This window comes from Ursus americanus, chromosome 22, assembly GCF_024610735.1.
Source record: "Ursus americanus isolate L20-20 chromosome 22, mUrsAme1.1.p, whole genome shotgun sequence".
Taxonomy (NCBI): domain Eukaryota; kingdom Metazoa; phylum Chordata; class Mammalia; order Carnivora; family Ursidae; genus Ursus; species Ursus americanus.
Genome location: NC_142148.1, coordinates 46,243,957 through 46,270,929, shown reverse-complemented (window position 1 = coordinate 46,270,929; position 26,973 = coordinate 46,243,957). Strand labels below are relative to the sequence as shown.

The following is a 26,973-nucleotide window of genomic DNA, read 5'->3' as shown; positions in this document are numbered from 1 at the left end:
TTTTGTCCCCCACGCTTCTGCTCTTCTGGGGCTGTGGGGAAAGTGTGTCACAGGAAGCTGAAAACACTGAAGAAGCAAAAGGACGTGATAAGCCGTGTGGAAGTCTTGGCAAAAACCATTTGCCTTCCTAGTTCTTTTTACTTCTGCTGATAACAATGTTTGCCCCTCCCCTGCGTGTGAGTTGAAGGGCCTCATTCCCTGAAGGGTGAGAAGATGGATCCCACATCGGCACCCATTCCATCCTCTGGGCTGGGTGCAGGCTGGGGCATGAGCCTGACTCACAGAGGACCTGTGTCTCAGGCTGGGACCCCCTAAGCTTCCCCTGAGGTAAGTTAGCTTGGAAGTCGAACCCCGGAAGTGTCTGCTGGGAAGCAAAAGGATGAGGTGGGGACATAAGGGAGCTCGAACAGCTGCTTCTGTGAGCAGAGCACCCCTGGGGCTCGGTCTTGCTGGGCCTAAGTTCTGTTGCAGTGACAAGGTTGGGATATTTGTGCCCAGGCCCTCATCTCTCACTGGCTCAGGACTCTTGCCAGGGATGTTAGCCTCAGGGAGCCCAGGGCACTCTGGGTGAGGAGTGCTGAGGGGATGCAGATGGGGCCCCAAACAGGGAGGTGACACCCATCATCTCCAGCGTCTTTGGGTCAGAGCTTCTTGATCACAGGTCACTCTGCAAGTGTCATCCTCTGTCCACAGACCAGCTTCAGCATTACCTAAAACATGGGCTGAGAAGCTTAATTGCGTCCAAACTCCGCTGACCCAAAGCTTCTACACCCCACGCTCTGTGCCCCACATATTTCCCTAATCCCACCCCAAGAACTTGCCCTGCTCAGAAAGACTGTGCCTCGTCTCCTCAAAAAGCCTGCCCACTGCCCCGCCCTCATCAGCCCTCCCACGGCATGGCCTAGAGAAGGGCCAGGCAGCGTGTTGTCCCCTGAGTTATGCAGAAGTGTCTCCAGGGCGGACTGCATCTTCAGCCTCCTTCTGCTTCCCACAGTACTCGGTGGACCAAGCCTTGGGCTGAGAAACGGGGGGAATGGCTGTCTCCAGATTGCGGGCAAGGCCTGGAATGGAGTCTGCTGAGGCCTGCCACACAGACTGTGCACATACCCCCTGACACTGAGGCAGGCGGTGTTATCTGCCCTTTAGGGACCAGGACTCAGGCTCCAAGGTGAGCTCCATATACCTAGGCTGCAGAATGACCCACAATGCCCAATGTCTCACCGCCACACCACCTGCCTTGACATCTGAGCTTTGGTGTCTTGTCCACAGAGTGACACTGTTGGATGGGATTTGTTTTTTCCAAACTTTTTAAAAAGATTTTATTTATTTATTTGACAGAGAGAGACAGCCAGCCAGAGAGGGAACACAAGCAGGGGGAGTGGGAGAGGAAGAAGCAGGCTCCTAGCAGAGGAGCCTGATGTGGGGCTCAATCCCAGAACGCTGGGATCACGCCCTGAGCCGAAGGCAGACGCTTAACAACTGCGCCCCCCAAGTGCCCCCCATACTTTTTATTTTTTAAATCATTAATCTCATACTTGTTTACCTTAATATCTGCAGAGATCCAGTATAAAAACACAGAAACAACATGATCTGGTTGGGGTGAGAAGGGGGGCCCTGCTCTTGCCCACCCCCCCCTTACCTTCTTCCCAGCTTAGGCCCTGCAAGGGTCTGAGCGGCACAGCCAGAGACCCCGGGACCCACCAGGTCCTAATGGTCTGAGTCTGGCTCCTGAGGTGTGGCCTAAGGGCACGTGAAGAGGAATCACCAGGAAGTCAGTTACAAAGACCCCTTTCTGGGCTCCCCACTTTCCCTTCAAATCAGATCAGGCGTGGGGGCAGGATGGGGCATGGAAATCTGGGATTTTAACTAGAGCCTGTGTCCATTTTGGGGCAAACTACACTTTGAGAACCCCACACTTCGACCTCCTGTATGTATTTTATAAAAGTAGAGAAGGAAAATATCCCATGCTGGAGCTCAGTGCATGGAGAGAACTGAACGGGCTGAGGAGGCTGTGGGCAGTCAGTGGCTTCTCTGCAGTCAGGGGACATGTTGACTGTGTCTTCTTTGGATGATGTAATGATGGAGACCCTACGTTTGCAGGGTGACTGCAGGCCATGGCACCTGGCCTCTGTGAATGGCCCTAGAAGGGCCCTTCTCCTTCCTTGCTTCTGTCTCCAATTTTCAAGCTCACCTCTGCCTTCCAAGGTCACCCTTACTTCAGGGACACATCCTAGACAGGGGCAGACAGTGGGCACCTGGGACAGAGAGGGCCCTCCATGGCCCCTGGATGCTTGTATGTGGCCTACTCCTGGAAACCCAGTCCTAACGGGTGCTACAAGGAGGGTCTCCAGTCCTCGTGTTCACCGCCCCACTCCTAGGGCCGGCACCCACCACACAGTGGGACTCTTACTGGGGTCCTTCTTTGCTGCAAGTGTAGTCAAGGACACTCCACATCCTCAGCTTTCAGAGTCCTATCAAGGTCATCACATGGGGAAAGGGCAGCCACCCTTGCATCCTTGGTGAACCCCACCCTTCCCCTGCAAGTGAGAGAGACAGTCGGCCACATGGTGGAGGGTGAGTGTTGTTTTTCCGTCTGTCCTTCTGTCCTGATCAGCTCACTGAGAGAAGAGGAGAGAGAGGAGCCCCAGTGTTCACCTGCACCAGGGGGCCTGCTTTTCTGAAGAGGAAACGCATCCCAGGCAGTGGTCTTAGTTGATGGGGCCAACGTAGAGAAGTACATCCGAAGGTGGGGTCCACCTAGGCTTCCAAGTGTCTGGACTCAAATGCTTGTCTTCTGAGTATTTATTGAGCAGTGCCAATTCAGAGCTTGGAAGCTGGTGTTTGAATCCTGGCTCTGGTGCTAATTAGCTGTGTGATCTTGGGTAAGTCACATGATGTCTCTGTGCCTCACTTACCCAGTCTGTACAACAGGGCTGATAACAGAGGCTTCCTCATCAGTTGCTAGGAGAACTGGAGGTGACATGTACAAAATATATTCAATGCCTGGGACAAAATAAGAACTAGTTAGCTTTTTGCCATTATTTTTATTATTATTATTATTATAATCACTAATATTAGTCTGCTTACAGAATAGGAAGATGGGCACTGCTCTTTCTGTGTCTAGAGCAGAGTTGGTTTTTTTTCTTATCAACTTTATTGAGAAATAATTGATGGTCAATAAACTATTTATTTTTTATTATTATGTTATGTTAGTCACCATACAGTACTTCATTAGTTTTTGATGTAGTGTTCCATGATTCATTGTTTGCATATAACACCCAGTGCCCCATGCAATCCATGCCCTCCTTAATACCCATCACTGGGCTTAACCCATCCCCCCCACCCCCTCTCCCCTCTGAAACCTTCAGTTTTTCCCCGTGGTCCATAGTCTCTGATGGTTGGTCTCCCCCTCTGTTTCCCTCCCCCTTAATTTTCCCCTTACTTCTCCTAATGTCCTCCCTGCTATTCCTTATGTTCCACATAAGGAAACCATATGATTATTGTCTTTCTCTGCTTGAGTCATTTCACTTAGCATAATCCCCTCCAGTTCAACCCATGTCGATGCAAATGGTGGGTATTCATCCTCTCTGATGGCTGAGTAATAGTCCATTGTACATATGGACCACATCTTCTTTATCCATTCATCTGTTGAAGGGCATCTCAGCTCCTTCCACAGTTTGGCTATTATGGACATTGGTGCTATGAACACTGGGGTGCAGTGGCCCTTCTTTCCACTATATCTGTATCTTTGGAGTAAATACCTAGTAGTGTGATTGCTGGGTCTTAGGGTAGCTCTATTTTTAACTTTTTGAGGAACCCCCATACTGTTTTCCAAAGTGGCTGTACCAACTTGCTTTGCCACCAACAGTGTAAGAGTGTTTCCCTTTCTGTACATCCTCTCCAACATTTGTTGCTTCCTGCCTCATTAATTTTTGCCATCCTAACTCGTATAAGGTGGTATCTCACTGTGGTTTTGATTTGAATTTCCCTGATGGCTAATGATGTTGAACATCTTTTCATGTCTGTTAACCATTCGTATGTCTTCTTTGCAGAAGTGCCTGTTCATGTCTTCTGCCCATTTTTTGACTTGATTATTTTTTTTGGGGGGGTGTTGAGTTTGAGAAGTTCTTTATAGATCTTGGATTCCAGCCCTTTATCTGTAGTATCATTTGTAAATATTTTCTCCCATTCCATGGTTTGTCTCTTTGTTTTGTTTACTGTTTCCTTTGCTGTGCAGAAGACTTTTGTCTTGATGAAGTTCCAAAAGTTCATTTTTGCTTTTGTTTCCCTTGCCTTTGGGGATGTGTCTTGAAAGAAGTTGCTGTGGCTGATGTCAAAGAGGTTACTGCCTGTGTTCTCCTCTAGGATTTTGATGGATTTCTATCTTACATTGAGGTCTTTCATCCACTTAGAGTTTATCTTTGTGTATAGTGTAAGAGAATGGTCGAGTTTCATTCTTCTGTATATAGTTGTCCAATTTTCCCAGCACCATATATTGAAGAGACTGTCTTTTTTCCACTGGATGTTTTTGCCTACTTTGTCAAAGATTAGTTAACCACAGAGTTGAGGATCCATATCTGGGCTCTCTATTCTGTTCCATTGATCTATGTGTCTGTTTTTGTGTCAGTACCATCCTGTCTTGGTGATCACAGCTTTGTAACATAGTTCGAAATCAGGCAACATGATGCCCTCAGCTTTGTTTTTCTTTTTCAACATTTCCCTGGTGATTCAGGGTCTTTTCTGGTTCCATACAAATTTTAGGATTGTTTGTTCCAGCTCTTGACATGATGCTTTATGTGGAAAACCCAAAAGACTCCATCTCCAAATTACTAGAACTCATACAACAATTCAATAATATGGCAGGATACAAAATCAATGCACAGAAATCAGTTGCTTTCCTATACACTAACAATGTAACTGTAGAAAGAAAAATTAGGGAATTGATTCCATTTACAATAACACCAAAAACCATAAGATACCTTGGAATAAACCTAACCAAAGAGGTAAAGGATCTATACTCTAGAAACTACAGAACACTTATGAAAGAAATAGAAGAAGAAACACAAAAAATGGAAAAACATTCCCTGCTCATGGATCGGAAGAATAAACATTGTTAAAATGTCTATGCTTCCCAGAGCAATCTATACTTTCAACACCACCCCAGTCAAAATACCAATGGCATTTTTCAACTACATCCATTTAAAGTGTACATTTAAAATGTATCATTCAGGGAATTCAGATGGCTGCATACACCTGTGGTACCACCAGCCCTGTCAGGATACTGAACATTTTCATCAACTCCAGAAGATCTCTCCGTCCTTTTGGAGACCAGACCCTCTCATTTTCAGGCACATGTGACCACTGACCAGTGTTTAGTCATTAGAGATTAGTCTTCATTCTATGTGAATGAATCACATGTGCACTTCTTCTTTTTTTTTTAAAGATTTTTTTTAATTTATTTATTCGACAGAGAGAGACAGCCAGCTAGAGAGGGAACACAAGCAGTGGGAGAGGAAGAAGCAGGCTCACAGCGGAAGAGCCTGATGTGGGACTCGATCCCGTAATGCCGGGATCACGCCCTGAGCCGAAGGCAGACGCTTAACCGCTTTGCCACCCAGGCGCCCGCACATGTGCACTTCTGTTCTGACATACTTCACTCTGTGTAATGATTTTGAGATCCAAAGTGGTGGTGTGTGTGTCAGTGGTGCTATGGACTGAATGTTCCTGCCCCCCCCCATTCATATATTGAAATCTCAACACCAGTGTGACAGTTTTAGGAGGTGGACCTTTGGGAAGTGCTTGGGTCATGAGGTGGAACCCTGGCATTGGAGCCCCCTTAGTACCTTGTAAAAGAGGCTCCAGAGGGATCCCTAACCCCTTCCATCATACGGGGATACAAGGAGAAGCCTCTGACCCGGAAGAGGCCCCTCCCCCAACCACCCTGGCCACTTGACCTCAGACTTCCAGCCTCTGGCTCTGTGAGAAATAAGCTTCTGTGGTTTATAAGCCTCCCTCTGACACCGCGTCTGGTATTTTGCTAGAGTAGCCCTAATGGACTGAAGTTTTGTTTTTTTTTTTTAATTACTCGGTTGTATTTTTTTATTAAGAGATTACACAAGTTTTTTTTTTTTTTTTGCAGTTGGGGTTTAATATTCAACCCTAAATGGACTGACATTTCTTTTTCTTTTTTTTTTTAAGATTTTATTTATTTATTCGACAGATATAGAGACAGCCAGCGAGAGAGGGAACACAAGCAGGGGGAGTGGGAGAGGAAGAAGCAGGCTCATGGCGGAAGAGCCTGATGTGGGGCTCGATCCCATAATGCCGGGATCGCGCCCTGAGCCAAAGGCAGATGTTTAACCGCTGTGCCACCCAGGCGCCCCTGGACTGACATTTCTTAAAGATAAGTAGTTCGTTTATTGTTTTTCCTGAATACAAACTGGAATTCACAGTGAGATACCAGCATACCCAGAAGCATGGCTCAAACTGAAAGATTGCCCATCCCAGGTGCTGTCAAGACCAGGGAGCAGGTCTCTCCTCCCTGGCTGTGGGGATGTACAGACAGATGTCCAGCCTCTTTGGAACACCATTTGCTAGTTACACATATACCTTCCACCCCAGCTGAAACCACCCAGATAGCTGGGGAAATGGATGAGTTCCTGACTTTCAGATGCACACAACTAGTGTTATTTGTTTTTTCTTGTGAAAATAACCACATGCACCTCCAGCACCTCACACAGCTCTTGCCACAGCATAGCCCTTGCCTGGTCTTTAACACGCCTTGGTGGACGTGCCCAGCGGGGTGCTGTGTGAGCAGTGAACAGCAGTGGCCTCTGGCCTATGCATGCCAGATGCTGAAACTTAACAAGGGGACCACGTTACACGGTATTTCCTTGTAGAGCTGTGTACAAGATACACAACTAAGATCAAGCACATTAGCTATCTGTAAATACTCCAGTCCACCCCTACCCCACACACGTTTCCACAACTTTATCACTGCAGACCAGTTTTGAAGATAAAGTTAACACAGATCAAATTAGATAACATTCAAATCTTTGGAATCTATCATAGAAACACAGATGTGTTTTCCCCATTGTAGCCTACAACGTCAAAAAGTCTTGCTCATAATTTATCATTGGCAATGAATTCCCAACACTGAGGCAGCTGTGGGTCACTCATCCAAGGACCACACTGTGATGTCTGGCGAGCTACCAAAGCATATCAGAATACATGGAACACTCCTGAGATCCAGGGAGAGGTTAGCCTCCTGTCCCAACTCCAAGGCCCTGTCACCTCCTCGCTACAGACCTTGGTCAGAACACCTTCTCCCTCTGGATGTAAGTGGCTTCCTCTATAAAATGGTAAAACAACACAAGAAACCAAAAGTAGACCAGACCAAAACAAAGTAACACAAGAACTCCTGCCTTGCCAACAGTCTGTGACTGCCCAGTGCGAATTATAAAAAGCTGTGCGGGTCAGCTGCACTGTCTCCACTCCTCAAGGAACCATAGGTTCATAGATGTGGTGGGTGCATTCCTGGCCAAATTCTATACTCCTCCCTGGACCCCCTCTGCCAGGTGACTTTGCTGGGCCTTCCCACCTGGGCAGAGTGACTGTCCTGACTCCTGACCTCTGGCTTGGCCATGAGACTGGCTTTGCCAGAGATGTGTTAGTAAACATGATGTGACAGAAAGCACAGGATGGACATGTGCCCTTGGATTTGGCCTCAGCCAGACAGCCTGGAGCAGAGCTTCTGACCCTGTCGAAGCACACATGAGCCCAGCCACGTGAGATATTGGCCAATGTCCCCTGGCCCTCAGACATTCAGATTACAATAATATGTGAGCACTGTTGGAGTCTTAGGAGGGTTTGTTACACAGCAATTGCTAACTGATACAACAGAGTTATTAGACATTGCCGTGTGCAATTGTATTATGAGGGAGAAAATGAGCAGGGTCCTGAGTTTCCAAAGGGGGACATATTTACCATCGAGTTTAGAAATCATGGAGGAAGAATCTCTGGAGTTGTCCTTAAGGACATGTAGGAGAGGTCATGGTGAGGAGCAGGACAGGGATGACAACCATTCTGCAGGCACGGGGCTTGGGCACCCATGTGCTCAGCTGGGAGGAAGGGGAGGGGCCACGAAGGAGTGGGGATTTTTTACCTTACCTCTCACTGTCTCTGAGTGCAGCCCTTTCAAGCCCTGTCCTCAGGGCAGCATCCAGGGCTGCTGGGACCAACATCCAGCACCACCACAGCTCCCTACTCACTTCACCAATAGGCAGACCATTGCTTCCTGGAGGAAAATTTGGCTTCTAGGATTTGGGGAAAGCTGCTCTCGTGTCTGTTTCTCCATCAGCTGGTTACTCCCATCAGCTTGATAGATGGAGAAGGGGCTCCAGGGAGTTGGGGGGAAATCAGGAGCAGATCCAGGAAGCTGAGAGAAGACAGCATCCTGGGGAGGGGGGGAGGTCACAGTGGTTCACACTAGGACACCTAGTGAGAGGGCACAGAGCCCTAACTGTGGCAGGGTCTGGGAGTGCTGCGAAGAGAAGGGAGGAATTAGGATCAGCCTCTATAGATCATGCCAGAAGTTTGCCTCCCACAGTTCCAGGTGGTGGGATTCATCTATTCAAGCAGCCGATGTTTCCTGAGTGCCGGCTGCATGCCAGTCCCTGTGCCTGCTGCCCAGTGTGGAGCAGAGAGCATAGCCCGCCCATGTGCTCCTAGCCAAGGGATACACGCTGAAAACGTGCAGCTGAGTTTTGTCACTCCTGCACGCTTACTTCTCCCTGTTCCATGGGAGGTGAAGAGCCTTTGGGAATTTCTTCCTTTCACAAACAGTCGCAAAACATGGCAGCATAGCAGGGACCTTCCTAAGAGAGTTGATGTTGAAACAACTGAATTCTGCCCACAAGAGGCTCATGTCGGAGCTACCAAGAACCCTGAGGCCACAAGGAGCCCTGCGCACTCTGGGCATAGCCTAGTGCTGGGAGTTTCTTAGCACCCATCAACCCACCTCCCACAAAACAGATCCTGGGACAAGGGCTTGGGTGTAGGTAGCTTACTTGGGAGGTGGTCCCCAGATGCACAGGTGAGGGAAGCCGGCCTGGAGAGGGAGGATGTGGTGCAAGTGTGTCAATGAGCACGTTACTCCTGGGATGGGTGCCACAGGTCCCTCTAAGGAACTGGGTGGGACTCATCTCAGGGTCATCTCAGTGATGGGGAGGCCTCTACTGATCCCAGGCCCTTGTGTGAGTATTGTCTTGGGGGCTGAGCCAAGCCCCAAGCAGAAGGCCTCAGAGAAGGCTGGCTCCCGACTCCATCACAGTGGCTGGTGGGCAGACACCCACTGGGTGTGATGAGGGAAACAAAGGCAAGAGAATGTAGCTTAAATTAAATCTCTTTACAGCTTACTGCCCACTGATAGATAACCTGAAATGTGCAGAGTGTGACCTTCGTCAAGGAACTCATGGCTGCCTTAGTCCCTTAATGCTTATGTTTTATTAAGGACTAAAAGTAACCTTATCTTAATGGTAGCTAGCCCCTCAAGGTCCTGAGAAAGGCTTGCTTCCAAATTCCTTAGAGACTTGTGCTATCCCTAATTCCCACTAATGAAAAAGTATATAACCCGTCACTCCTCACAACCTTAGTGCAGCTCTTTCTGCCCACGGGTCCTGTCCCCGTGCTATAATAAAATCACCTGTTGGCACCAAAAAAAAAAAAAAAAAATCTCAAGAATTCTTTCTTGACCATTAGGCTCTACGATCTCACATCATCCCATAGCAGGTAGAGGACCTCAGGGTGAGGCCACATGGCAACTGCTCTGGTGTTCACAGCCACGGACACTGCAGGGCAAGTCTGATCTCAAGCTCCTTGCGAGTGTGCTGCAGGCATGGGGAGAGAAGGCTGTGACCACCCTCCGTCACTGCTGGTGGGGCCCTGAGGGAGACGAGACCGTGACCATCTTCCATCACCCCTCGTGGGGCATCTGGGAGCAACTCCTGAAGCTACCACATCTCCGTGCTCTTAACTCATATACTTCATTAATGAACTTACTATCCAACAGCATTGACCAGTGCCTCCCTGCTGGGGACAGCTCTGGGTGCTGCAAATATCATGGGTGGAACAAAAATCTTGGCCCTTGAGAGGTCTTCATTCTAGGATGGCAACAGACGGTAAGCAGAGAAAATAAGGGCTATGTAGGAAAGCAAAGAAGTGTAGGGGCAGGAGATGGAATCCTTTGGGCAGGTGCTGAGCCAGGCTGTGTCAGGAGGTGGTGGGGCAAGGCTGTGAGGATTCTAGGAACAATGAGGAGACCCTGTGTGCTGTGGAAGTGGAGGGCGGGTGGGGCAGGAAAGGGACTTGGGGTGGCCCAGGGAGGCTATCAAAAGGACTTGAGATTCTGACCCAAGTGTGAGAGAAGCCGGGGAATTTTGTCACAGGGCTGTGTGGCCATCTGAGAGGTACTTTGAAAGGACTATTTTGCATGCTGCTGGGACACAAGCCACATGGCAAGGGGGAATGGGGTGACCCATTAGGTGTCCATGGCCACCATCTGGGCCAGCATGGAGGTGGCCTGGGCAGGAAGGGAACAGGGCTGCTGGAGAGGATTGAACATGCAGGGTGGAGGGACTGGGCTGCCAGTAGGTGAATGGGAGAGAGAGGACAGTTTGGTGAACGGGCACGCCAGAGGGAGAGCAGCCTCAGGTGGGTTGGCAAGGTAAGAGTTGAGTTTGACCCCGGGGAGGTGGGAAAGCCTTGAGGTATAGAGCGGGAAACCAGCTCTGCTTTGTCCCACATGCATGCTCTGGTGGGTTACTGTGGGTGGGTGGCTGGCCGCTGGGTCGGCGTGTGCATGCAGACACAGCCTCGGCTCTGGAGGAGGAGGGATGATGGGCAGAGGCCATCGAGGGTGGTACCCTCTCTCCTGACACATTCACAGTTTGTGGAACTCAGTGCTTTGACAGATGAGCCTTCTGGGATCATATACCCAGCATGGAGACAGCTTTATTGTTCCAGGCACAGGAAGGAAGGATGTGATCTTACCGAGGAGTCTGCCTGCTGGCATCTGCCATGTTGTCTCCTCCTGCCTCACAGTGCTCCTCTTGGCACTGGGTGTGACTGACTTGTTGTCGTCCTCTTGCTAATCCTGCCTCTGCCTGAAATGGGCACATTGATCCCAAATGCTAGTGGGAATGAGATGAGGGCTGGGAAGTGGGGGCTGGTCTGCTTTGTTCCCCGGGCAGTCCAGGGGCATCTAGGTATCATATAAATAAATGAGTATGTGAAGCTTCTCCCATGCCTGGATGAAATGGCCAGTGCCCTGTGCAGCAGGACAGTCCAGGCTGGGGAGACAAGGAGAGGCTGTAGCCCAGTGGCTGTGCAAATCAATGCTGCCTCCTCTCAGCTGTGGTCCCGTCCTGCTGCGTGAGCAGCCACGGGCCCCGCGCAACCCAGTCCCAGGAGCTGATGTCCACTTTACATGGGAGCTCTAAAGCTGAAAATTCTCTCAGCCTAAAGTGACCCTGGTGGTGCCTCATTTACAGACGAAAACCTGGGCCCACCAAGGCCAGGCCTCTCAGCGTAGCCTGGCAGGTTGGTCTTCCCCCTGATAACCCGTGTTGTCTGCTCTCTGTACGGCGGGCCCCTAGTTAGATCTGCGATCCCAGGCCCAGGCCCTGAGCTGATTCAAGGGTCCTTCCTTCTTTTGCCCTGTCGTTTGCCTTGGTTATTCTCAGCCTTCTCTGTTTCTCAGCCCCTACCTGGGGCCTCTCCCCTGGGATTCACTGGGTGACTGGTTTTGGCTGCAATCTGGGTTTAGCCACAGCTTCTTGGCAATGACCCCCAAAGATCCGGGACATGGTGCTTTGTTCCACCTCCAGGACTGTGCAGATGTTGGTTTCACTTTAAGCTTCAGCATCTGAGAGAGGTTTGCTCTTCTGAGAAGCAGACACCAAGATGGGATTGACACAGTTATGGGTAAAATGGTGTCCCCCACCCCTTAAAAATTCACATGTTGGAGTCTTACCTTCCAGTACCTCAAAATGTACCATATTTGGATGTAGGGTCCTAAGACCTCACCTTGGAAGTCCCCTAACATCACCTCAGCCATTCTCTTGGCCAGGCCAATCACCATGGCCAGCCGGGACTCTAGGGGAGGGAAAGAGACCTCAGCATGCAGTGACTAGTGGGGAGCACTGAGCTCAGCAGATGGAAGAGGTGAGGAAGGACATGCATACATCCAGATAGATGCATCTCGGTGTCCAGAGGACTCCCAGGGCCCCTGGGTCCTGGAGACTGAGACCCAAGGTGACCCCATGGAGCAGCACTGCCCGCCACCCTGGCCCTCTGGACCACACTGTCGTGTGGGAGAGCACTGGACTTTTGTTCTGGTGGATACACTGGCCTTGTGAGTCTTGTTTGAGCAGCTTGGCTTGCTCTTGAATCCACATGGCAAGAACGACGGGGAACTGGTGCTTTAGGAAGACGAGATTGGCAGGGTGATGGAGAGTGAAATGGAAGAGAATGGGAATGAATAGCAGGAGGAGATGCTGTCTGGCTTTCCCACCCTGCGTCCTGGGGTCTCATCCAAGTGTCTATCACTTGACATTTGAAGCTAGGATTCTCACTTGGGTCATCGAAGTCTGCAGATTCTCCCATTGGTGGAGGGAAGCTGGATATTAAAATCCACGGAACAGAACTAGAGGATGGGCCCTGGCACATATCAAAAGCACTATTTTGAGAAATTTGGCTTATTATCTCCATAGTTACTGCTTATTAGCTTCGGCTTTCCAGAGACTGTTTCAGCATCCAGAAATTAAGGAGAGGAAGTTTCTGATGGAGGCCATGGGGTTGCATTTCAGCCTATGCAGATCCAAGCTCCGTAGTCTAGGAGGGGTTCCCCAGAGAGCTGCATCCTCACATGGAAGGAGGGGGAAGAGAGCTCTCTGGTCTCCTTTATGAGAACACTAGTCCCATTCCTGAGGGCTCCAGGTTCATGACCTAATCACCTCCCAGAAGTTTTACCTCCTAACACTCTCACATTGGGGATGAGGTTTCAATATATGAATTTTGGGGAAACACAAACATTTAAGCCACGGAATTTTCTTTTGGCAATGCAGAGAAAGATTGACGGTATTTTCAAAAATTGGCCCCAGCAGTATTTCTGGTCCCACATGCTCCTCCAGCGACTCCTCCTCGTCACTGCCCATCATAAGCCAGAGCCCATGTCCCTTCTCCTTGCCCTGTAAGTGGGCCTTTGTGCCCATCTCAGTGAACAAAATGTGGTGGAGCTAAGTGATGCTGCAACACTTCCAAGACTAGGTTGTGAAAGGACATGAAATTCTGTCTGTACCTCTTGGGTCATGTGCCTGGGGTGGCAGCCCTGAGCAACAGCCCTGGGTGACTGTAGGAAGTCTGCCACGCTCCAGCTCCAGAGACTACGTGGAGGGATGCCCAGCACCCCCAGCCCAGCACTGGTGAAGGATCCCTGCAGCCCAGCCCCCATCATAGTCCAGTGGAGCAGACACCAGAGGTCTCCACTGAGTGCCCAAATTTCATATTTGAACAAAGTGAATGTTGTTGTTTATATATCAGACTTGGAGAGGTTTGTTAGGCAGCAATACCTGACTGGGAAAAAAGGAATTTCAGAGGCAAAATTGCGAATGGGTTTCTAATGTGCCAACATAGAATGTTTCTTCCTAAAGCCAACTTCATACATACATAGTGTGGTGTATGATTTGAAGGATGAGGGGGAAGTCTCTGGCATTAAAATATTATCTCTACCGGCCTTCGTTGATGCATTTTTAATAACTTACAGAATTTCATCCACTAGGCTGGGGCCTTTTACCTTATTCTGGTCCCAGTCCCCCAAAAGTATAGCAAGTCATTTACACTTCAGCATAACTGAGTGTGGAGGTGATCTTTCCAAAGCAGAGGCGGTGGGTGCCTGGAGAAGAGCAGGAGGAGTCTGCTCACCTAAACATTGCTTTTGCTTTTCCCAACATTTCCTAGGCTGGCCCAGAGCATATCCCTGTTTTGGTCAAAGCTGGGGCCTCCTTTGATGGGACAGCTATTCTGAAACTCTCACTTGGCCTCCATGGCTGTCCACCTCCACTCAGTGCCATCTGGGGCTCCCTCCTGCCCAGGGTCAAGCTGCAGCTTTTCTGAAAAAGCGTCACACCTAGTAGGCTCAGGGGTCAGTCTTCCTGGGGACCCTGCTCACTGTCCTCTTGCTCACCGTTTCCCATGGGCCTGCTCCCATATGAGAGCCTCTTCTTTGCTCTCCCCTTAAACTGATAACATATTTATTTCAGACGTTCTGCTTTTCAATTCTCAAGTAAGCTCCATTCACTCCACATTCTGTACTCACCTGGCCACCAACCTTCGCACCTAATGTGGCCTCGAGATGCTAGGCATAGATCTGTCTTGGGCACCACATTGCCTGCTCCTCACTCAGCCCACGACCCCACCAGAGGGTGAGTGACGGCTGCAAAACAGGCAGGCCCCATGCCAGGGCAAAACCTGCTTCTTCTCCACCATGTTGGTTGTGTTAAGACATCACACAATAGGATGCAAGCCCTGCTAGAGAACATTCTTAAAATCACAGTCTGAGTGAGGCTCAGGCGTGGTTATTTGGAAGCCATGGGCTGCGGCCTGTGGTAAAGTCCGGACTGAGGTGTGGTTGGGAGGCATTGGTGCTGCCGTGCTGAGGGGCAAGACTGCAATATCCTCTGCATCCCTTCCCTTCTCTCCTAGAGCTCTCTACAGCCCAGTGGGGGCTCGGACCTTGTTCCAGCCCTTCCTCTGAGGAAGATGCTCACGCCCAACAGGTGATTATTTTTCATACGGAATCCTGGACATCAGCAAGGCCATGACCACAAAATACCGGATTCCCTAATGGGAACTCCCTCGGACTCACAGCAGCCCACCACCCCAGCTCAGGCAGTGAAGGCATTTCCACTTTGCTCCAGACAGACGCCCAAATGGAAGCCTTCACTTATGGTTTCTGCAACATTCCCCAGGACCACCATTAAAATAATGCTGTTCCCTTCAAATCCAACACATAATGCAGTTATGCTACCCTTACGTCCTAGGGACATGGAAAGGCCAAACTTGAACAGGAAAATGCCTGTGGCAACATGGTTGAGAACATGAAAGGCATGCCTGCCTGTGGTTGGTGGCCCGCTCAATTCAATTGTGTATGCCCCAGGGCAGGCGTCCCCATGGATTCACGTGTCTACACACCAGCCCAAACGTAACATGATCACGTAAGCGTAACCAAGTTCATCCCACCACTGACACGCAGGGTGTTCAAAGTCGGCTATGACCCCCACTACTGAGGAGGGAAGCACTATAAGAGCACATCAGCAAAGCTTTAGAACATAAGTGGAAAGGTAGGCTTTGAAATTTTTGGAATTAGAGGATCATCTGAGTCTACTCCCTTATTTTCCAAGTGGGAAAACTAGCCCCAGAGAGGTCAAGTTTCCAGTTCAAAATCACACAAACCCAGTATCCCTTGTTTGAGTGCCTGGCCCACGTAGGAGGGATGACTGGACAAAGGCTCTATGCCCAAGGCCAGAGCAGGAGACTTGGGCCAATAAGTGAGTTATGCATAAACAACAGCAACGGAACTTGAAGTGGTCTGGATCACTGGACAGCTCCGGCATGCTCCACACTCGGTCTAGATGTGCTCATCTGTGTTGGCTTGTCCCTTCCCTACCTCACTTCTCCACACCCCCTCATGCTGCTTCCTGGGATCCCCTCCACCTAACCTACAGGCACTGGAATCCACAACAGGGGGAAGTGAACCCAAGCTACTTCCATCCGAAGCAAGACTGAGGGCCCCATGGCTGGGGTCATCGTGGCCCCCGATGCTTTCCTCTTCATTTTGAGTCACTTGACCCATGTCACACAGCTATCAAGAGGTGGAGCTAGGATTTGAAACAGATTGTTAAGCCACGGAGCCCATACTGTTTGCAATTCCAGAGAAACTACTTCCTTGGAATGCATGTGTATACAAATAGAGAAAGTTGCTGAAGACTCCTGATGCCAGAGAAACCAGGTCTGCCTGGGACCCAGGTGTAGGGGTGGCCACAGTGTGGGGTGTGCACTGAATCACCAGCTGGCCTCTCCTGTGCACGGCCAGATGACCCAGCAGCATGGCAGGATTTTGGAAATGATGGCAGCTTCTTGTGCAAGAAACTCCTTGCTTCTGTAAACTCTGGCCTCTCAATTAGTTCAGGGAAAAGCATTACACTGGAATCAGTAGACTGGAGCTGGATCCTGACCCAAGCTATCCATTTGCTGTATGACTTGAGTGGCTTGCTTGACCATGCTGAACCTTCACTGCTTTGTAAACTATACTGTTTCCTTCAAGTATAATCAGAGGTCAAAGAAACCCAGGAGTGCTTCATGGAAGATGTCTTTCCTGGATTTAAAGCTGCAGTGTTTATGTGGGTGCCCAGGAGTGCTGTGGCCCCGACCGTAAATTATCCCATAGCCAAGATCACCATGTCAGAGAACTCAAAAGCAGAACCTTCACCCAGTTAGGGTTTTTGAGATTTATTCTGAGAGAAAGCTTTTTGGAGAAATGACTAGAAATTACTCTTATACAACAGCAAAGATGTAGCCATTTTTCAAAGAAAACTGAGTTTTCTAGTCAAATTCGTAATATCAACATAAGTAACTTATTGGAGAATTATTTGATTTGGATGACCCTTTATTTTAGTTTGGAAATTAGCAGAGGTAAGTTGATGTTTTTGGTTTGAATTTTCCCCCCGTATTAAATAAATATAATGCTCCCAAAGTGACATAACAAGTATTTGGGGGAAAGCTTGAGGTTAAAAATTCAAAACTACTAAGAAATCTAAAAGTCTAGATCAATGTCTCAGAGACTTCAGTCTTGGGTTCTGTTTCCTGCAAGAATGTTTCTGCCTTGGGCCAGCTTTTGGTGAAAAGACAGAAGTAGGAATAGGAGTTAAGCCTGTTAGTTCTAGGGGTGCCTGGGTGGCTCAGTCAGTTAAGCATCTGCCTTTGGCTCAGGTCATGATCCCAGGCTCCTGGGATCGAGCACTGCATCGGGGTCCCTGTTCAGTGGGAAGCCTGCTTCTCGCTCTCCCTCTGCCTCCCTCTGTTTACTCTCTCTCTCTCTCTCTCTCTCTCTCTCTCGCCCCCTCTCTCAAATAAATGAAGTCTTTAAAAAAAATTCTGGACTGGAGGCTGCAGCGCAGGTCAGAACTGCTAAGGACCCTTGGAGCTGCATTTCCTTTGGGACACTCACACAGGACTGCTCTCCTGGTGCCAGCGAAACCAGAGGGCGTCCTTCCAGTTCTGTGGTGCTTTCTTGCCAAGCGAGGGCCACATGGGGCTGCAGCCAATACTGGCAGAGGGGTGCTCCCAGTGATTCAAGCAGGAGAGAGGACACCAATTCCCACCTTCACGAGAACTTGCACCGTGAGTCCTTTGCAGGCATGCTGTTGGTTGAAATTTAATTTTAGCAAGTTGACAGTTCCTCTGCTGTCCTATTAAGTCAATGTCATTAAATCAAACCATTTTGGCTTTTGAGTCCTGCTTGTAGCTTACTTGTAAATATTTTGGTTTGATAGTTACATGAGAAGTAAAGCATACAGTGATGGGGGAAGCACCTATTTAAGTACATGGTGGGAAATATGACCTCCTATAGCCCAAATACTATGGCATATATTTTAAAAGTGGCTCAAAAAGAGCCTGGCCCCTCAGATTAAAAAAAATAATAAAAAATAAATAAATAAATAAATAAATAAATAAATAAATAAATAAGAAGTGTTCTTGGTTTGAAGACTGAAGGACCCAGCTTAGGTCAGTGCCCATCCTTGGAGCAATCAGCCCGCATGGGGGAAGTGCCCTCACTGCAGGAACATGGCAGGCAGGAACACTCTTGGCAGGTGAGAAAGGACAAGGAGCAGTGCCACACAAGGGAGTTCCCTTCCCTTAGCTTCCAGCACTCTAGACCAGGAGACACAGGAGCTCACCTTGATCCAGGAACCAGAGAGAAGGTTGACCTCGGGACACCTGCTCAAAGGCAAGAGGTGGTAAGCAGCTTCCAGAATAGCTTCTGGAATGGCAGAGGGGAGCGAGGAAGGACTCTCTGCTCTGTTACTCACTGAGAGTGTGAATGTGGAGAAGGAAGTCTCTTTCCCAGAGCAAGTCTTAGTTTCTTCATTTGTGCCATGGGGATGTAAACATGATAACAGCAAAGCTTACTGCCCAGCTGGTTGTAAGGAGGCAATGCTCCCACAGATGCAAGTGGGGTGTGGCACAGAGTCGGTGCTCAGCAAATGCCATTCGGCCCCCTGGTGCCCGACCTGCCTGTGTGCAGCAGGACACGCTGGCTTCTGCACACAGCCTGAGGCCCCACCCTGAACACTGGGAATGGCACGTCCTCTTCGTGGTTGCACATAATCTGATTTCATTAGGACAGAAGTGGCGGAGGGAGGTCAAGGCAGGAGGAGAATTAAGTGCTCTGTGAGATGTCCTACTACAACTATTCTGGATTTTTAAAAACTGAAAGCTCTCTGAAGGCTGTAATACCTAGGCACGATTTTCTGAAGTCATTGAAATGGTGCTTTGCTTTCACAGCCTAACACAACTCCCCGAACAAATCTCAAATCCCAATCTCAATCCTGGCTGTTCTCTGCACTATTCCTCTTGCCTGGCTGCATGCCAGGTCCTGCTTCTCTTGGGGATCTCACAAGCCATGTCTCCAAGTCCTTCAAACAGCGACAGCATTCCAGCCACCAGCCGGAGATTCAACAAAGAGCTTTAACTGTCTATCTTAACTGGAATTATTAATATTTTTTTGCAGAATCTTGAGCTAAGGTGGCCAGTCCATCAGTCGACACTTATCAAACTCCTACTGTGTGCCCAGGACATCAAAAAGAGCTGGGGATGAGAGGGGAGTGGGATGACCTAGATGTTTATTTATTTAACATGTGTTTACCAGGAGGCGTGTGCACCAGTTACTGTTCTAGGTACTCAGGATGAGCCAGGAACACTGCAGGCAAGCCCCTGTCCTGGGGACTCGATATGGTGATAAGTGCTATGGAGAAAGATATAGCAGGGGACTGTGAGCAGGAGTGTGGGGTCATGGGATTCCTATCCATAGTGTGGGGAAGGGAGGCCCCCCTCAATAGGTGAAGGGAGTAAACGCCTGCAGGAGCTGATGACATTAGCTATGAAAATACCTGGAGAAAGAAAATCCCAGGCAGAGGGAATAGCAGGTGCAAAGGCCCTGAGGTGGTATGTGCTTGATGTACTCTAAGAAAAGCCAGGAAGCCAAAGGGGCTAGGAAGGGGTGGATGATGAGGTCAGAGAGGTGGTGGGGGCCAGATCATGCCTGAGCCTGCAAACAAACATATGTAAAGTGCAGGACAATAAATGATGCAGGTTTTAGAGCTACAGAGGCTCTTGTAAGTTTCCAGTAACACAATGTGGCAGGTGCTATGGGTCTCTGCTCCTGTCACTTGGGTTGCCTTGAGAGCTGAAAGCCTGGCTCCAACTGAACTTTCAAATCCAGTGCAGTTCCCAAGCTCCTGGAACAGCATGCCTGCATCCTCTCTCACCATGGAGTTCATGGTCCATGCTGCATTGAACCTACTGAGCACAGCCATTGCCACACCTGCCGGTCTTACTCTCTGCACACCTACCTCCCCATCCACCTGGAATCTAGCTGGAGCCCGTTTACCTGGTGGAGCACCTGGCACCTTGTGGAAACTTGTCAGTGTTGCTGGAAGCACCAGGAGAGCACATCAAGAACTGTGTGTCCAGAGTTGTCCAGCTCTTTGCTGCTACCCAGGGTGTGTTTTCCACAACACACAGCAGGCACATTTTCCCAGAGTATTTCAGAGTAGTTTGGGTCAAGGTTGTTTTAAATAACTTCCGTGGCACTTAAAAGAACTCCTTTGCTGTTTTCCCCCTCAGTCTGCACAGTGAGGGCTGGTTATTACTGAAGAGACTGGTGTCTTGGGCAGTGCTGTTGGTTTAGCAGACATGAGCATCCGGGCTTGCCTTCCAGCCACCGGCCTGGGCCCACCATGCAACATGCCGTGATGACCGATGAGTGACTCGGGCCTATTGCCTGCCCTGAGCAATTCCTCCAAGGAATGAACGTGAAGAGCAGAGACTGAGGCTTATCCCGGCTTCCCATGGCCCACCCAGACCTCAGGAAAGGATGGAGTTTGCTCAGCAGGTGGCCATGGAGTCTGAACTGGCCGCTTTCTACCACATATCAAACTCATGTGCCCTAAAGGGAAAAATCATGTGTGTGGGGGGCAGAAAATCCAGTTTCCTCTGAATGCCTGAGGCCAAGGGAGGGGAGGGGAGGGGAGGGGAGGGACCGCCTGAGTCACCCCTGCTTCCACCTCCCTTCTCCTGTGAGCTGAACTTTCAAAGCCCATTGGAGGTCACAGTGAGTGTCACGAAACTTGTGAAATCTCGAGGTGCTTTAGGGAAATAAATAAAGAGGAATTCAAGGTCAGATGTCTCAAGCAGCCCCATCTGCTCCTGAGGCATGTATAGATGTTTGCCTGACAACCAGCGGGCATGGCCACAGGTGGTCCCTGAGGTGTGCCAGGGCGAACCCACCAAAAGAAGTCAGGAAAGTGGGAATTTCAACTGCAGAAAAATGGGGCTTTGAACCCCAGAACCAACTTTGTATGCCAAGCTTGTGCTAGGTGCAGAACAAACACTGAGGACTTTCTAAGTAAAAAGCCCAGGTCAGGCGGGAGACCCCCCTTCTGCCTCTGTGCCCCGAGGAGGGCCCACGGTGCTGACAAGAAGCTGGAACACAGGCACGGTCGCCCCAAACCACTCCGGGTCAGGAGGCACCAGTACACGTCTCCAGTTACAAATTCTCATTTTCTTTCCAGTTTAAAAACGTACTGTAATATGTATCACAGAAAGTTGGAGAAGACAGAGAAGAATTTGGGACAAAAAAGTCATCCATATGCCACCACCCTGAGAGTCACTGGTGGCAGATGGTGGATTTGGGTGCAGTTTCAGACATGCTGAGGTCACTCTGCAAAGAAGCTTAAACCTCGAATGTTAAAGGATAAACATTCCCCTCTATGTGCATAAGCAATTTGTGAACATAATTTAATTTTTGCATAATAAATCATAATGTGGTTACATGATAGTTTACTTAACCAGAATATTATTGTTGGGTTAATACAAACCCTGTTTTTTAAATTTCAATAACGATTAATGCAAAACACTGGTTTGTAATTCAGATTATTCCCTTAGGATAGATTCCCTGAAAAGTTAATTATCTGTAGGGGCGCCTGGGTGGCTCAGTCGGTTTAGCGTCTGGCTCTTGATTTTGGCTCAGTTCATGATCTCAGTCTGTGAGATCAAGCCCTGGGCTGGGCTCTACTGGACGTTGGGGCCTGCTTGAGATTCTCTCCTTCTCCTTCTGCCCCTCCCCTTTCCCCCTTGCTCACGGGCATGCTAACTCTCTCTTAAAAAAAAAAAGTGATCATCTGTAGAAAAGCATAAGTGATTTTAAGCATGTGCACATATCCACACACATCTTGGATTCTAGTTTGGCTTCTGCTGCTAATTGGATGTTTCAGCTTGGTTAAATTACTTTATCTTTCTGGGTCTAATTTTTTGCCTTTGTGAAATGAGGGGTCAGAGCAAATGACCTCTAGGTTCCTTGCAGCTGGAGTGGAAAATGATTGTTTACAAATGGCTTTGCATGGGTATTTTCATAGTAGAATTTACTGATGCACGTAAGTGTATGTCTGCACCTATGCTCTTTGAGCATTTCTGAATAAAATCTGTTATCCTGAACATTTTTTCACATGTCCCCCCAGTACATGTGCATTTGTTTATAAATTACAATTACGCACTATGGTCAATTTAATATGAAGATTTGGTAAAGTTTTGGTTTTGCCTTATTTTTTAGAAAATGACACAGTCACTGGCTTGGGGTCCCTGCTGGGTGACCCCATTTATGTTGACATCTTCCTAATTTCCCAAAGTGGTGCTCAGTGTTCCCCTGATTGAATATTCAGGTATGAGGGTATGGGAAAGGCAGTGGCTTTAAAATTATAACTGAAGAGTATGCAAACAAGAGCCCAATTCTGTCACACACGCTTGAGCATAAAGACCAACTTGGGTCGGCTCTGGCCTTTCCAAACCTGCCCTCCCCTCAGATCATGAGGACCATCTAGTGTGGCTGGCATCTGTGGCTCTGCCTGTCCTGGTGAGGCGGCTTTCCAGCAGGTACACTAGTGGCTGGAGTGGCAGGAATGACAGAAGATCATATGATATTTTCTAGGCTCCTTTCTGTCTTCTTTTGACCCAATTTTCTCACAAGGCCCTGAATTAAGGGGTCAGAAATGCAAGAGTTCTCCAAAATTCTCCAGATACCTCGCTTTAAACCTGGAAGAGAAATTACCAGTTGAAGTCACAGATAATGTCCAGGAGCTACGAAGTATTAGCAGACTTGTGTGGTTGTGGATTTATATTCATTTGGGGAGATTCACTGACCAGCTACAGTGCAGTGAGCCCACGTTCCAGTTACATCTGGGAAAGGTGGGTGATTTCCATTCTCCAGGGATTTGGAACAATCCCTCAAAACTCTGGACTCCAACTACCATGAAGCCCCTCGGCCCTCTACTGACTGTCCCTGTGACCAGCTCTGTGAGCCGAGAGCCTGGGCCACCTTCTTCCCTCTTAACACAACACAGTTTTAAAACCTGTTCATACTTTGCTACATCTATTCTCACAGCATCATGGAGTTAGATCTGACTAACATCTTACCTGGGTATCACTGAAGACAGGCTCTGAAGGCAAGTGGGTCTCCCCTAAAGTTTTAAACTCACCATTAGCTTTGTGATAACTCAGCATTCCTGCTTCCTAATTTAATAATCTTTCCGAGAGTAGATTCTTAACAAGTGATGTGTGACGAGAAAACAATTATGCAGAGTGAATGTCCTGTGATTTAGAGCAGTGCCGGTCCCTAGGGGCCAACAGGGGCCAGCGCACTCACCCTGAGCCACACAGCCCCTGGCTCCCACAGCTGCTTCAGCTCCGGAGACAATGACGAGGTTCCTAAGCCACAGGACACATGTGCTTTGCAGGGTATCTGAGGAGCCCTGTCACCACTTGGCGCAACAGCTTCTGTTTGATTGCTTAGGTGGTCCGCAGGCAGCAAAACGATTGCTTAGGTGGTCCGCAGGCAGCAAAACCCGAGGGCCCCCACAAGGTCAAGCTGGCCCCCGCAGACAAACTGAAAGACATGTATTGTGTGTGCTCTAAATAATCACTGACAGGCAAGGCTCACACCGTTTCCTGGTCCTTGATTCTAATTGAATGAGCAATTTGACAAGCTTCCTGCAATCCCTCTCTTTGTACCAGCAGAACACCCTCGACTTCCATATTAGGCTCGAGCTGGAGCCCATGAGCTGAAGGGCAGCTCTGTACTTTCCCACTCTCATCTGCAGAGGTTGAACTAACGGTGGCCTCGCACTAAGACTCCATCAGTCCACACGTGTGTGTGTTTACCCCCCTGCACCCAGCACCGAACAGGCTCAGCCCTTAAGGGTCCTCTGGCTCGCATGCTACTCCCCTTTCCAACTAGGTTTCCAGAGCTGTGTGCCTCATTCACAGGGAGCTGGGGCCTGCAGCAGATTGTAAAATCTGGGGGAAATCCTGCAAGCTGGTTGTTAAATACGGTCATTATTAAAAATAAACTATGTAAACATAAATAAATAAATTGTAACCATTGTTTCAAACTTACGTGTGTCTGGTTATTTTTACAACAATCTGTGTTCTGCACCTGTAAGGTGGAAACGCTCCATGATAGTGTGTCCTCACATACCTTCCCTGCTCCCTGGTCGGTGTCATTAAGGCAGACAGAAACCAGCCACAGTAGAAGTATTTACACCGCGGACAGAGGCAAATGCTATAAGTAGGGGCTGTTTCCCCCCCTGGAGAGCATGTAATTAGTCATTTATCAGGACCCCTTCGCAAGAGTGTTCGCAGGTCATTACTATGGCTTATAGCGCCTTGCACAGTGTTGGGCACTTGGAGGCCAGGCATTCCTGAACAACATTCTGCAGAGAAGCCCCTCTGAAGGTTCTCTGGAATCTCTTACCTTGGGAGAACTTGCTGGGTGTCTCTGAGGGCAGGGCCAGGCCAAGATACTTGCAGATCCATCTCTACCTGTGTGGTCGCTTGTGTGGTGCTTCGACTTGTCCCCAGCCCTGCCTGCCCTTCCATGTTGCTGGGCTTCATACACCAGGAGTCATGGGCCAGGTGGCGTAAGAGGCAAAGGGCCTGGAGTTCAAAGCCTGCCTCGGTCATGACCTTGGCATAGGCACCTGGTTGCTGCATAGCCCAGTCTCCTCATCTGTTAATGGGACGATCTTAGGGCTCCCTTTCCAGCATTGTCATGAAGCTAAGAAGACATAAAAGAGAAATCACCGGAGTAGTCATGACTGGTCTTACAGTAGCCCTGGCCTGACGCCCTGGCCCCCTCAATGGTGCTGCCTTAACCTTTCTGAGTAGGTGTTATCTGGCTTCCAAGGGTGTGACAGGGGTGCTGGAGGTGTGCAAGCCAGTACAGCACACTGCAGGGGCATCCAGGGTACACCTCGGCAGGCCTGGATAATATCAGAGGTAAAAGTTATTGTTTGGTCACAAAGCTGGGAGGGCAGCGTCAATCTGAATGTCCTAGGCCCACTCCTGTTGCAAGCCACAGGCTGACCGGGCCAGCCTCCACCCCTTGAGGGCTCTGGAGCCAAATCAGCACAGAGACCCTCATTCTGCATTCTTGCCCTGCCCTCTGCCCCCTGCCCCAGACCCAGGCCTCACCTCACAGCATCCAGCCTCTGCAGCCATCATCTGTCCAGGCCTCTGGTCGTTTTTATCCGCAGGGTAATCGAGGTAATCGAGCACTTCAATCAGCACTCAGCTTCTAAAGCCAAGCAAACGTAATGTTTCCCAAACACCTTTTTACTTCAACAAAAGCGCCCTTCGTGCTGAAGTGAGAGTCTGCAGAGACATGCAGCTGTCTGACAGGCCGTTATCAGAGTCAGGATGATTGCACAACACAGAAACTGAGGAGTTCCAAGCAGGCTGGGAAGGGAGAGAAATATTTCACTGTCATCACCTAATTCCACATGACAGCCGTGAGTCGGTCTCGCCTCATTTCTTGTAATGGACGTGTTCTGGTGCCATTGGCCATGTAGATCTGTCTCTTTGAAGCAAATATGATTTCTCTGTTCATTTTCTATGTTGACGTGTAGGAGAGAGTTTTCATGGGAAGAAACGATTAGTCCCTTAAACTCTAGTCTTAAAGGACTGTGCCTTTGCCAATTTTCCCCTTGTAATTCTAACTTTTTATTTTGGACATTTTCAATCACATATAGAAGTCAAGGGAATAATTCAATAATACTCAGTAGCACAGTGACCTTCATGTGCCCATCACCCAGCTTCAGTAACTGCATGGCCAATCCCATCTCGCTTGCACCCCACGCATCAAATCCCAGGGGGTCGATAGCTCTCCTACAAATATTTCAGAAAATATCTCTAGTGGATAAAGAAACTTTAGAAGTATATAGTCTAATAGCAGTAACATACTTTAAAGAAGGATAATCATCATCAAATATCCAATTAAGATCACTATTGCCTTAATATTCCTATGACTGATCTCTAGGACTTGTTTGAATTGGGACCCAAATAAAGCTCAAAATAGCAATTGGCTGATATGTCTCCTAAGCCTCCTTTACTCTATAGGTTCCCCCCTTCCCCCCACCCCCGCCCCCACCCCTGACAGTTAAAGAAGCGAGTTAATTGTCTCGTAGAGCTTTCTACAGTCTGGATTTTGCTGATTGCATCTCTGTGGTGTTTTTACCATGTCCTCCTAATCCTGTCTATTGTCTTCACATTGATGGTTAGATCTAGAAGCTTGGTCAGCTTCAGGAATGGGTTTGTTGGTTGGTTGATTTGTAAAGCCACGTCATAAGAGGTGTGGAGTACTTCTCTCAGGAGGCACAGACTGTCCACTTATCTCTCTTTTTGCTCTGTTAGCAGCCGTTGCTGATCACTGCCGTTACTTGATGGGGAGACAGCCAAATATTTGTATTTTAATTTTATTATTATTATCTAGTTTATTAGCTGAAATATTTTCATAAAGAGAAAATTGGCTTCATCCATTATTGTGTTGCCCTAAGGTACAGTTTTTCTAGGAAAGGCAGGACAAATGCTTTCTTCTGTCCTTTTATTCATCTTTGCTTTTCTTTCTTTCTTTCTCTTTCTTTCTTTCTTTCTTTCTTTCTTTCTTTCTTTCTTTCTTCTCTTCTCTTCTCTTCTCTTCTCTTCTCTTCTCTTCTCTTCTCTTTTCCCTTCTCTTCCTTCTCTCCTTCCCCACTTTCTCCCTCTCCCCCTCCTCTCTCTCCCTTCCTGCTCCTCCTTCTTCCTCTTCCTCTCCTTCATCCTCTTCTTCTTCTCCTTCTCCTCCCCCCCACTTCTTCTTCTGCTTCTGCTTCTCCTTCTCCTTCTAAAGGAGGTATTTCTCTAGAATTCTCCAAAGGTAGAAGTATCAGTTTCTATTGCTGGGTAACGAATGACCACAAACTTAACAGCTTACAGCAACCTACTTTCAGTACCTCCCAGTTTCTGTGGGTCAGGAATTCATAATATGTCTGAGCGGCAGGTCCTCTACTCAGGGTATCACCAGGCTACAGTCAAAAGTTCGCTGGAGCTGCAGTCTCATCAGAAGCTTGGTCAGGGAAGGACCTGCCTCCCAGCTCACTCGGAATGTTGGCAGAACCCATTTCCTGGAGTTAGAAGACCGAGCGCCTGGCTCCTGGGAGAAGCAACTATGGAGTCACCTTAGAGTCTGTCCACCAGTGTCTAATAATTTTGGTTTTCAGTTTGTGTTTAGTATCATTATGAACTGAGATGCCTAACATTTTTGATGTT

General features: G+C 48.6%; 1 long non-coding RNA gene across 2 annotated transcripts; it reads right to left on the bottom strand.

Annotated features, from left to right (window-relative positions):
- Positions 1–1,349: 1,349 nt before the first annotated feature.
- Positions 1,350–25,048, bottom strand: LOC123779054 (uncharacterized). 2 transcript variants are annotated; one of them, XR_006776066.2, is made up of 3 exons: positions 24,862–25,048; positions 24,143–24,445; positions 1,350–3,003 (listed from the first exon to the last, which is right to left on the bottom strand). It is a non-coding gene; the product is annotated as an uncharacterized LOC123779054 (long non-coding RNA). The 2 variants fall into 2 exon arrangements; XR_015720971.1 differs by lacking the exon at positions 1,350–3,003 and adding an exon at positions 20,607–23,275.
- Positions 25,049–26,973: the final 1,925 nt, after the last annotated feature.